Genomic DNA, 12,235 nt, shown 5'->3' with positions numbered 1-12,235 from the left:
TTTAACAGCTGACTGGATGCTCTGTACTGAAATAAAGAGGCTGTGAGCACTCACACACACACACACAGCGAGCAGAAGAAAGACGTTGATTTAAAATCCTTCCCTCAATTACCAACACCTGCCTCTGCAAACCTGTCAGTGGAAACCCAAAGCAGCACAATGTAGCCCGCGTGCTAAGTTGAATATTCTGTGGCAGGTGGAGTCTATATCTCACAGGTTAAGGCGCACAGATCGTGAACTCCTCCATTCAAAGAAATCAACAAAGAAAGCTGACTAATCGTCTGATTCTGAAAATACTCTGAGCCCGGCAGAAAGGATCCTCCATTAGCCGGCGAGGAGCGAGCCAGCTTTTGTCTCCGTGTGTCAGGAGGGGAAGGCTACGAGGGAAACTGGAATAAGGTGGTAAAAACAGGACGGAGTGTGAGAGAGTTGGTGAGCAGGGAGGGGACGGGCAGCCAGGGTGGGGTGGGGGGGGGGTCCCGCTGAATGGTGGCTAACCTCTCCTAATTGGCACTTGACATTTTTTTGCCATTGGCACTGGAGTGGGCCAGCTTTCAAGCCCTCTCCGGGTCCTTGTTGGAAAAGTGCCTTATGCAAATATGTGGAATGGGTTCTATTGTGAAGCCTCTGATATTAACAGCTCACACAACAATGAAACTGTGTGCTCACTCTGGACTCGTAGGTGTGAGAGAGCGAGCGAGACAATGGCAGCGGGAGCAGCTTCAGCCTGAACAGACCCTCCATCGGATGCTTTGCCAAGTCATTTCAGCAGAATGGGTTTTATTCTGAGGGCTCTCGCTAAAAGCTTTATTAACGGCTCAAACAAACAAATGCATGTTTAGGTCTGAAAGTGTCTCTCTGTTTATTCTGCTGCTGAACGGCTCCATTGATTGTGGTTGAAAACAGAAAGATAGAAAGGGCTTCACTCATTCTCTTTGAAAGACACTTCCCCTCTTAAAACATCACTGTCTCCGTTCTAAATGTGAAAATGTATTCACGCCTCAGCGTCTCTCTCTCTCTCTCTCTCTGTGTGCCCACATTGTTTACCCTTAACTCGCTCCCTTGGGTGAGCGACTGAGCGCAGCTCCACATCTAAAGATATCCACAGATTCCCTTTGGAGAAAACTCTGAGCAGGAATGCTGCAGATTGTGAGCTAAATTTTCAAAAGCAGTGAAAATGATGAGAGGAAGTGCCAAACACTCTGTCCACTACGACTTCCTGACTTACGAGGTCTGAAGGATTCAAAAAGTGAATATCATCTTTATCTCCAAAAACTCCAAAACAACCGGGAGCAAGCAGAGCAAGAGGTCGACCAGCAGCAGTGTGGTCTGAGCCCGGTACACCTGTTACTGTCTTACTTTGTCTGGGGAGGCCCGTTGACTTTATATATTCATCTCCCTGTGAGTGTTTGGGGGTCGAGGGAATGTAGCTTCAGTGAAGCCTTTTCCAAACTCAGTCGGTGTGTTCGACAGAAAGAGAGAACCACCGGGTCTTATTCACAGATCTGTCTGGCTGCTCGGACCCGGCGGGGGTGAAAGGGAGGAAAAGGAGCGCATTGTCCCTCAGTGACAAGTGGACTAGCTCTATTGACTGTAAAGTCTACTGGGGGGAGGGGGGGAGTAGGACCCCACCACAATGGCTGTTTTTCTATTTGACACTTGGAGTCTAAATCTGCTTTCCTAAACCCTCCTCCTCCTCCCTTTCTGTTCCTGCTCCTTTTCTATTTCAGACACTGCCATGGGACGGAGAGAGAGAGAGAGAGAGAGAGAGAGAGTGCGAGAGAGAGAGAGAGAGCGAGGGCCCTACGGTGGTTTTGGGGAGCTCTCCCTTCTCTGTTCCACTTTCAGGCCTCTCCATCGTCCCCTGTGTGTTAGTGATATAACTGAGCCACACACAGAGCCATGCTGAGGGTAGAAACACAATCTGTCAAAGACTTCAGGTCCCGTTTAGCCTCAGTGCTAAAAGGAGCTCTCTTTACATGGCCTCAAATCTGCACATACATTAATTTACAGTAACAGGTCCAGGCCACGCCATGGAATCAAGAAGCTTTATGATCCGAGAAGGGAACATCTCTGTCACTTCCTGTCACCGCCCTCGTCCCTCTCTCTTGCTAGCTTAGCATGTCACACTCAGCACCTGCAATGCAGCAGGCAGGAAGCCACTCAAGCTTTTAGGAATCTCACTCAGCCCTTTCACATGTGTCCCATGTCAAGCTGAATGTGTCCCGTCTTGAGGCCGGTGTTTGGGACAGCAAACTGGCACGAGGAAAATGCTCCATAAGTGGAGTTCACTGTTAGCCGAGGAGCTCCGAAGCTTCGAGACCTTCAGGACCAATCGTCTGTGGCGTCTCCCAGCAGGAGCAACCCTCCAGCTTCGATGGGCAGAGAAGAAATCACACCTTCAATCAGCCATCACAGGCCTCCAGGTTGAAGATCTGATTGACCAATTACTCCTCCCCATGAGCCTTTGCTCAGATTGTTCCCCGTCTCTCGCTCATGGTCACTTTCTGCTTGATTGCCTCAGGACCACTAACCCCCCCCGCCTTGTGCTCCCATCAGGCCTTTCCACATGGGAGCACCTCCTGCAACGGAGGCTTTGCCACGGCCCATTCACAGCCAAGCCAACTGTCACGTCAAATCAAACAACGGCCGGGACCCCAAATCAAACATCTTTTCATGAAGAAGTGAGAAAGGAGAGGAAAAAAAAAAATCAACAACGGCTAACTTAACCAACAAATTCCTGTCTGTTCGCTTAGGAGCCGGCGGGGAGTTGGAGGATTAACTCGGAGGGAGCATTCTTAACAGTCCCATCAAAGTCAGAACAAATGTATAATCCATAGCACCGTATGATATAAAGGGCCCACATTCTCCGCTGATCGCAGTTTTTCTTAATGCCAAAGATGCACCAAAGACTTTATGCAGTGAATGGAGCCTTGAGTAAAGCGGCTACCAAACTGATTAGCCAATAGCCACATGTGAAACTACTTCTGCAGGCCTGTCACATGTGATAGCATGGCTAAGCCCCTGCATGCCGCCCCACACAGGGATCATGGGGCTTATTAGATTAAAGTGATCCTGTTGCACCATCCGTACAGCTATGGATCAGCGCCGCTGGCTGCAGGCCGCTGTGCGGAATATGGACGCCAATGTCCCCGTTATTTCATGACTAACATATGAATTCATTTGTAAAGAGTGATGGACCTCACACACAACACACATACTCATGCACCCTACCTCTCAGCTCACTCCTCCAGACGCGGCGAGGTGCTTTTGGGGTCTTGATGCCTTTTCAGGAGTGTAATGGATTCTTGTTACTTTCGGTTATCTAGCTTTATGAAGAATGAACATCACTCATACAGCTAGATAACCAAAGATAACAACCAACCCCGAAGGCCCCCCCATCCTCCCCCGCTGTAGGCGCCGTGACATGGACCCAGTCCGGACCTAGAAGCAGACAAAGCGTTATTAATGAAGACCTGGGTATGACATAATTTGATGGACTGACCACTGAAAGGGTTAAAATCGTGTTAAAGTGAGCGGAGGCCGCTGGCGCCCGCTCTTCTTGTTTCCTCTCTCGACCTACAGCAGCCTTTAAATGTCCTGACCCGTCGTTTAATGATGTCACCAAGTGGCCCTTTAGCCCCGCCTCAAACCACTTGGCCAATCAGAAACCTCTCTGTGCACAGAATGCTCTGATTGGTCCTTGAGTAATGCCTCTCTATCCAAAACTCCCCAAAGTCAAACAATCAGAAAAATGTACGTAAGTTCTTGAACCGGTCCAAACCGGCCACGGCGCCATCTTTCCCCTCTGCGGCCCCGCCCCCTTCACGACAGCGCTTCCACCCTCACACGCACACGAGCTTCATAGGAGGGTGATGGCTTCAAACGCCGCCCCCTCCCCGCCTGCCAGCCACGTCCAAAATGCATTTTTAAATGAACACACACACACACACACACACACACACACACACACTCACACACACTGACACACACACACAGACACACGCTCACACACAGACACACACACACACACTGACACACAAACACACACACACAAACAGACACACACACAGACACACACACACACACACACACTGACACACAAACACACACACACAAACAGACACACACACAGACACACACACACACACACTGACACACACACACACTGACACACAAACACACACACACACAAACAAGACACACACACACACACACACACACACACACACACACACACAGACCCACACAGACCCACACAGACACACACACACACACTCACACACACACACACACTGACACACAAACACACACACACACAAACACACACACACACACACACACACACACACACACACACACACACACACACACACACACACACACACACACACACACACACACGTGGCAGCACATGTCTCTAAGCCAAAAGCTGAAACTGAAACACGGATCTTCATCAAAGTAAACAGCAGAATATTGGAATTTAATAATAATAATAATTTATTTAAATTTATACTAATCCTGTTTTTTTCGTTTATTTTCATATAAAAAAATAATTTCGGGTAAAATCATAAAAATAAAACAAACATTTTAAACCTTTTAATAAAACTGTTCCCTGAGTGGGTATAATTATTTATTTATTTATATTTATAATTTAAATGTCCTACGTTACGTTTTCATGAATTCACTTTATTATTATTTTTAATGAAAATTAAACATGAAGAGTTTGATGCCTCGTGTAAATAAATAAATCTGAGATCATGAGCAGGAGGTCTCTCTGAGCTGCTTTAATCTTCTAATAAACTCATTTAAATTATTTATTTTCACCTGAATGTTTTAATAAAATGTTAATAATTCTACAGATTTTATTTTCAACTGAATGTGATTTTAATGTATTTGTTATCTTCTGTTTTTGTTATCTTCTGTTTTTGTTATCTTTTACCCAACATGCTTCACGCGGAGTTAAGCTGCTCACTTTGAACACAACTCAGCAGGCTCTGCTATTGGCCGAGATCAGCGTGACGTCATATCAATCAGCGCCTCTAATTAGGTGAAAGTCTGAACATTTACAAAATGATTCAAATGAAGAACGAATAAAATAAATATTGAGGTTAACGTGTGTGTGTGTGTGTGTGTGTGTGTGTGTGTGTGTGTGTGTGTGTGCGTGGGTGGGTGTGTGTGTGTGTGTGTGTGTGTGTGTGTGTGTGTGTTATTAATTTCAGGATTTGATGAAACTGAACTTCCTGTAAATTTTTGATTATTAATTAATAATAATTTAATAAAATAATAGCATCATTTCCGGTCTGACGTCACGTTTAGCTGTGGCTGTTTTTATATTTTTATATTCGTGATAATATAAACTTGAGGTTTTTTTTAAAAGAAACAATATTTAATAACTTAAGATCTTTTTCTTTGTCTGAATGTAAACAGTTATTACTTAGGATGACGTAATAATTATTTCTGCATTCATAAAGATTATTAAAGGCAGTAGATCTCAGTGTCGGTGATGTGTTACCTGCAGACTGGCGCGTGCTGGCAGGCCGCTCGGTGTCTTAGATCCTGGAAAACACAAGCGAGCGTTTTATTCTTCTGCAGAGCAGCGAGGAGGCAAAGTGAGCTCTTTGCTGTTTCTCTCAATGATTTAAAGAGATGAGTGTGTGTGTGTGTGTGTGTGTGTGTGTGTGTGTGTGTGTGTGTGTGTGTGTGTGTGTGTGTGTGTGTGTCTGTGTGTGCTGCTCCGCGACTACTACTATCATTAACTTTTATAAATAAAAATATAGAAAAGATAAAACCTGAAAGTGTGACTGTTTGAAAAAACGGTCATTCCTAATTTAAATGAAGCGGCATGTTTCTGCACACGTCCCTTTGCTCTCCATCTACGTCCTCGTGCACTGACCCTGCGTGCACACACATTAATACTCTCATGTTCATCATGTGAAACGTTGCATAATCCCACTTTTTTTTTTTTTTTTTTTTGGGCTGAAAACTGCCTTCAAGGCTCCAGCAAACCCAGATCTGTCCCCCGGTGTGTCCGCGGGGCGCACACGTGTTCTCGCCCAGGCCTCAGACTCTGCGCACACGTGTGGACGGGATATGTTGGCCTTGTGATCCTTTTATCCGCCAGCTTTGGGTGTGAACGCCTCCACTTTGTTTTATTACGCATGGCAGGCCTGTGTGTCAGTAATCCTCATATGTGAGCCTCATGGCCACACTGAGTCCTGCACAGGCTTAATGTGGACAGAAAGGAAAAGTCCCCAGAACACCATGCTCATGTTTTTGTGCCATGTGTTGCCACAGAGCTGGTTAGAAGGGACCCTACTGAGTGCCTGCTGCAGGTGTGTGTGTGCGTGTGCGTGTGTGTGTGTGTGTGTGTGTGTGTGTGTGTGTGTGTGTGTGTGTGTGTGTGTGTGTGAGACGTGGGAACCAGGATGTGGAAGCGCCTTGTGGCCTAAGTGGCTCCGTGTGAATGGCGCATCTGAAGCCGGAGCACAATGCGTCAGTGAGGCTGAGAACAGGAGGAGTTCTCCTCAAAATCGGAGCAGGAGGCTCCTCTAATGACAAGTCAGTCTGAGGCTGATGTTCCATCACTGAAGCAGAGTCAGTTTGTTTCTGCAGGATCATGTGTGACCTCTCACTCAGCCTGGACACAACTACACACTCAATGTCACCAACAAAACTACTTCAGCATAAAAATATGAACATATCAAGATTTCTTTGATTCAGAGGAGATTAAATTAAAAGACAAAATGAGTGTTTTTGTGCTGAGTAATGTTTCCACCTCTAAATATCTGCAGCTGAATGAAGTACCACCTCCTGCTCTGCATCCTCACAGACAGAAACAGACACACAGATCGGAATAAAATCACATCTGAAGCACGAGGACCGAGACTCGCCTCCCTGCTCCTGTTAGGTCCAGACTAACACACGCATCCTGCTCCGTAATGTGTGCAGCTAAGCGACGCAAACGGAGCCAATGTGAACGCGTTTTCCTCTGATTTATAGAGCCCACTTTATGCACCTGCCTCCGCACTGTGTCCATAAAGAAAACCCAGGTTAGACTCGATACTCACGCACGTCGTCTGCGGGTCTCTGCAGGGTCCTTTCTCCTCCCGGAGAAGCGCGCGGCTCGGCTGATGGAGACGAAGTGAGCTGCTGGAGGCTGGAGCTCAGTCTTCATGGCTGCGGCTGCCCGTGACGTGTCTCTGGCTCCATCCATTCAGCTTTCCTCGGACGGGTTTTCCCCCCTGTTTTATTATCATCCCCATTATTTCGCGCGGAGGTAGATCTCGCCTCTCTCTCCCTCCTCCTCCACCACCTCCTCCTCCCCTCTCTCTCTCTCTCTCTCTCTCTCTCTCTCTCTACCCCGCGTTGTCCCTCGCGCTCGCCAATCCTCGCTGTCAGATGCAATATGAACTTAAAACATGCCTGCTCAAAAAACATATACTGCCACCAAGCCCCTCCCCTTTCTGACACGATGCCGGTCTGCTTTTTGTCTCCACCCTCTGAGATGTGAAGTGGAGGAGCAGCGTGGATGCAGGTTCAAGTTCTTTGCTCTCATGGATCACAGTCATGCGCATTAAAAACCTTTATTTATCCTGTATTCCCAGACTTATTAAATGACTAAAGCAAACAGAGAGTAGGGCTCTCATTCTCACAAATTGTCCAACTTGATCATAAAGATCATCATTTCATCATTATGGCCTCCTCATGCAGCCTCTTCTCCTCTGTCTCCTCTCCTCTGCCTCCTCATGCAGCCTCCTGTCCTCTGTCTCCTCTCCTCTGCCTCCTCATGCAGCCTCCTGTCCTCTGCCTCCTCATGCAGCCTCCTCTCCTCTGCCTCCTCATGCAGCCTCCTCTCCTCTGTCTCCTCTCCTCTGCCTCCTCATGCAGCCTCCTGTCCTCTGTCTCCTCTCCTCTGCCTCCTCATGCAGCCTCCTCTCCTCTGCCTCCTCATGCAGCCTCCTGTCCTCTGTCTCCTCTCCTCTGCCTCCTCATGCAGCCTCCTGTCCTCTGTCTCCTCTCCTCTGCCTCCTCATGCAGCCTCCTCTCCTCTGCCTCCTCTCCTTTGCCTCCTCATGCAGCCTCCTCTCCTCTGCCTCCTCATGCAGCCTCCATTCCTCTGCCTCCATTGTGGCTCTGGTTCCCCCTTTGACTATGTGGTTTGGAGCCGGTCTCAGCCCATGTGGGATTATAAAAAGTGTCATGTAATCTTGTCTGGTTACTAGTATTCGTTTGACACAGAGCCCCCTGCGCAGACCTGCGGCCTCCGCTCTGCGCCTTCATGGATCAAGTGCGCACATCCATCGCGCTCTTTGTGCGCCTCTTTGATACTGAGGAGTCCAGGAATGTGAACGGGGGGGGGGGGGGGGGGGGACCGTGAAAATCAGCTTTTACTGTCACCGCCGAGCCCAGAGCCCGCAGACAAGAGCCAAGAAAGGGGGTCTGGGTCACTTGATTATCATAATAATCAGATCGCGGGGATAAAAATCTCCTTTGAATAAATTACTGCTTCAATAGGAGGCGCGGCTGCCAAAGAGACAACTCTGTCAGGGTCTGTTGTCGGGGGGCTCTCCCTCTCCTGCCCACCAATGTGCCGCTCCACTTTTCTTTCTCTGCACATTTTGGACGCTTTCCTGGAGATCAAACTCTAAATACAGCTACTGTTTCTGCTCCCCTCTGCTCCCCTCTCCGCCTCCTCCGTGCCGGGATACCGAGTCCACGCAGGCAGGCAGGCGGCGAGCTGCTCTTGGGAACGCGGCGTGCTCGGTGGAGGTGGCTAATGGGCTAAGGAGCGGGCACAATAGGCCGAGCTCTCCCCCCTCGTCTCCCCCATCATCCCTCTCTCTGCATGGGAACCCGGGCACCGTGCGGGACAGGGGGGCCGCTCTGCATTGTGGTGCCACATCCCAAGTTCATTAGCACCCATCAGGCAACTCTTGCAGGGCCCGCCGGTTAAACCCCCACCTCCCCCACCTCCCCCACCTCCCCCACCTCCTCCTCTCAGCCTGCTGGCCTGCACTTTCAAAACCAGCTCCTATGTTTCTGAGGAAGTGACCAGAGGAAGAGTACAGGTGCTGACAGGAAGTGACCAGAGGAAGAGTACAGGTGCTGACAGGAAGTGACCAGAGGAAGAGTACAGGTGCTGACAGGAAGTGACCAGAGGAAGAGTACAGGTGCTGACAGGAAGTGACCAGAGGCAGAGCACAGGTACTAACAGGAAGTGACCAGAGGCAGAGCACAGGTACTAACAGGAAGTGACCAGAGGCAAAGTACAGGTGCTGACAGGAAGTGACCAGAGACAGAGCACAGGTGCTAACAGGAAGTGACCAGAGGAAGAGTACAGGTGCTGACAGGAAGTGACCAGAGACAGAGCACAGGTGCTGACAGGAAGTGACTAGAGGTGCTGACAGCACCTGTGCTCTGCCTCTGGTCACTTCCTGTTAGGAAGTGACCAGAGGTGCTGACAGGAAGTGACCAGAGACAGAGCGCAAGTTCTGACAGGAAGTGGCCAGAGGCAGAGCACAGGTGCTGACAGGAAGTGACCAGAGGCAGAGCACAGGTACTAACAGGAAATGACCAGAGGAAGAGCACAGGTGCTGACAGGAAGTGACCAGAGGTGCTAACAGGAAGTGACCAGAGACAGAGCACAGGTGCTAACAGGAAGTGACCAGAGACAGAGCACAGGTGCTGACAGGAAGTGACCAGAGGTGCTGACAGGAAGTGACCAGAGACAGAGCACAGGTACTAACAGGAAGTGACCTGAGGCAGAGCACAGGTGCTGACAGGAAGTGACCACAAGTGCTGACAGGAAGTGACCAGAGGCAGAGCACTTTTTTATAGTAAAGTTAATATATTGTCATCAACAAAAACAGCTCTAGCTCTAATCAGCATCAAAACCATCCTAAATATCATCATCATCATCATCATGAAGGTCGTAGGGGTTCATAAAGAGCTGGGTCTTTAGCTTTTTCTTAAAGGTGCAGAGGGACTCTGCAGATCGAATGGAGTTTGGTAGTGTGTTCCACCACCGGGGGGCGACAGAGGAGAAGAGTCTAGTCAGCGCCTTAGGACCCTGTTGTGAAGGTTGGATCAGACGCCTCTCTTTGGCAGAGCGTAGTGTAGCAGTAATAGAACTGAGGAGCGACCCGCAGCTCGTAGTGGTTCTGTTACTGACAGTAGAGTAGACTGATTTAGGTCAAACAGATCGTTTCTGGACAGGAACTCGGAGAACACACAGATATCACACATATCACTTTGTTTACTGTAAAATGTGTCTCGTCTTTCTTGTCTTAAAGAAAGCCATGTCTTCTCAAATTCTGTCTCTTGGCATGTCAGTCTTGTCTAATCCGGTTTCTCCTTTTGTCTTGTCTTGTCTTTTGTCTTTTTTTGTCTTTCATGTCTTTCATGTCTTTTTGTCTGTCCTCTTGTCTATTTTCTCCTCTTGTCTCATTTGGTCTCTAATCTCTCGTCTCGTCTCTTGTCTTGTCAGTATGAGACAGGGGCTGTATCCGAATTGTCAAGTACCTACTCAGTCTGTCAGTAGACAGTACCTACTATCTGTGCTGTATACTGTTAGTACCTACTATTCAGTATGCACACACAGTAGGCAGATATTTGTTTCTACTTCGTCAGATTCATTCAGTATGGTAGTGGCGTCATTTACGTTTCCCGAACTGGCCGCATCCACCCGTTTTTGTTTTTGTTTGTTTTTGTTTAGCTTTATTCAAGAAGAGTAATGCACATATACAGTCAGGTAAACAAAAAACAATATCACAATGTAAATAAATTAAAAGACAGATTAAATAACTAAATAACATACAGTACATAAAGGAAAGAACAAATGAAAGACAGTAATATACAGAATATAAAGTAAAAATAAACCAATAAAGACGCATTTAAATAGTGAAATCATTATTTAAATAGAGGGGGAAAGGTTTTATAATAATGCAGACATTTGTTATATTTTCTGTTGTTAATTAAAAGTAGTGATTTCAGTCGGGATTTTAACTCTAGATTAAAAATGTATTCAATTAATCAATGCTCGTTTGTTTTGATTTGGAGGCGGACGTGACGTCACGATTTACGTTTAATTTCTCACAGCATTGTGGGTGGTAAAATACAATTCATTTCCTGAAAGCACGCAGCCGATCCATACTGCATGAAACCCGGAAGTTAGTATCCATACTGAAATGTTCAGTATACTGAGGTGGACCCAAAAAATGCATACTGAATGACAACGAGAGTTCAGTATACTGAAACTCCATACTGAAAAGTACGTACTGCATACTGAACTGTGGCTATTCGGCAAGGGCCGTATTTGAAAAAGCCAAAAGCAGACCTTCTTTTCTCTCTGAGTCCTAAGGTGACTCTTCCTCTTTGGGCGCTCCAGCTGCTGACACACTCTGATGACACTAAACCAGAAAACATTGTTGTATTAAGTGCAGACTCTTTGCTCTGTTGGGTCAGAATAAGACAGCTCGTCTAACCAGATAATGAATCTAAACATGTTGTTTGTAAAGATTTGTGATGACTTCATCATTTCTTTCAACACCACCTTTTTTGTTTTGGAGGTCGATTTTCTGCACCGTGTTTCTCGTATCTACACTTTGTATCGACGTGTTTTACATGAAGCATCCTGCTGTGCAGCTCGAGGAGGAGGAGACGCACATGATGATCCAGAGGAGAGATTTAAAGTGTGGCAGCAAAATGATCTTTAGGTTTAAAGGAAAATTGAGACTTCTGTTGAGATTAAAAAGAGTCAAGACGAGAACATTTCATCTTTTTGAATCTTATATGTGACATCATCGTCTGCTGCACCAGTCTAACCTCCCAGTCTAACCTCCCAGTCCAACCTCCCAGTCCAACCTTCCAGTCCAACCTCATCCCAGTCTAACCTCCCAGTCCAACCTCCCAGTCCAACCTCCCAGTCTAACCTCCCAGTCTAACCTCCTCCCAGTTTATCCTCCCAGTCTCCCCAGTCCAGCGTGCAGTCTCAGTGTCAGTTACGTGCTCAAAGCTCTGCATCTTTTGTCCCGCCAAATCTGCCAAACAGGCTTCTTGTGCCAACACACACACACGCACGCACGCACTAACACACACACACGCACACACACACACACACACACACACACGCACACACACTTCTTTAAACCGGATTTCTCCGACTCATCACATTCTGCAGGTTTGTCTGTTTTAAATATTTCTTGTGTTAAATCTCTAATCCCTCCCATGACAA

At 47.4% G+C, this 12,235-nt stretch overlaps 1 long non-coding RNA gene across 1 annotated transcript; it reads right to left on the bottom strand.

The window, feature by feature from the left end:
* Nucleotides 1–531: 531 nt before the first annotated feature.
* Nucleotides 532–8,918, bottom strand: LOC136179823 (uncharacterized). Its single transcript, XR_010666769.1, has 3 exons — nt 7,071–8,918; nt 5,516–5,559; nt 532–3,444 (listed from the first exon to the last, which is right to left on the bottom strand). It is a non-coding gene; the product is annotated as an uncharacterized lncRNA (long non-coding RNA).
* Between the last annotated feature and the right edge of the window lie 3,317 nt (nt 8,919–12,235).

This window comes from Labrus bergylta, chromosome 8, assembly GCF_963930695.1.
Source record: "Labrus bergylta chromosome 8, fLabBer1.1, whole genome shotgun sequence".
Lineage (NCBI taxonomy): Eukaryota > Metazoa > Chordata > Actinopteri > Labriformes > Labridae > Labrus > Labrus bergylta.
The sequence above is the reverse complement of the archived record's forward strand: the minus strand, read 5'-3'. Positions and strand labels throughout refer to the sequence as shown.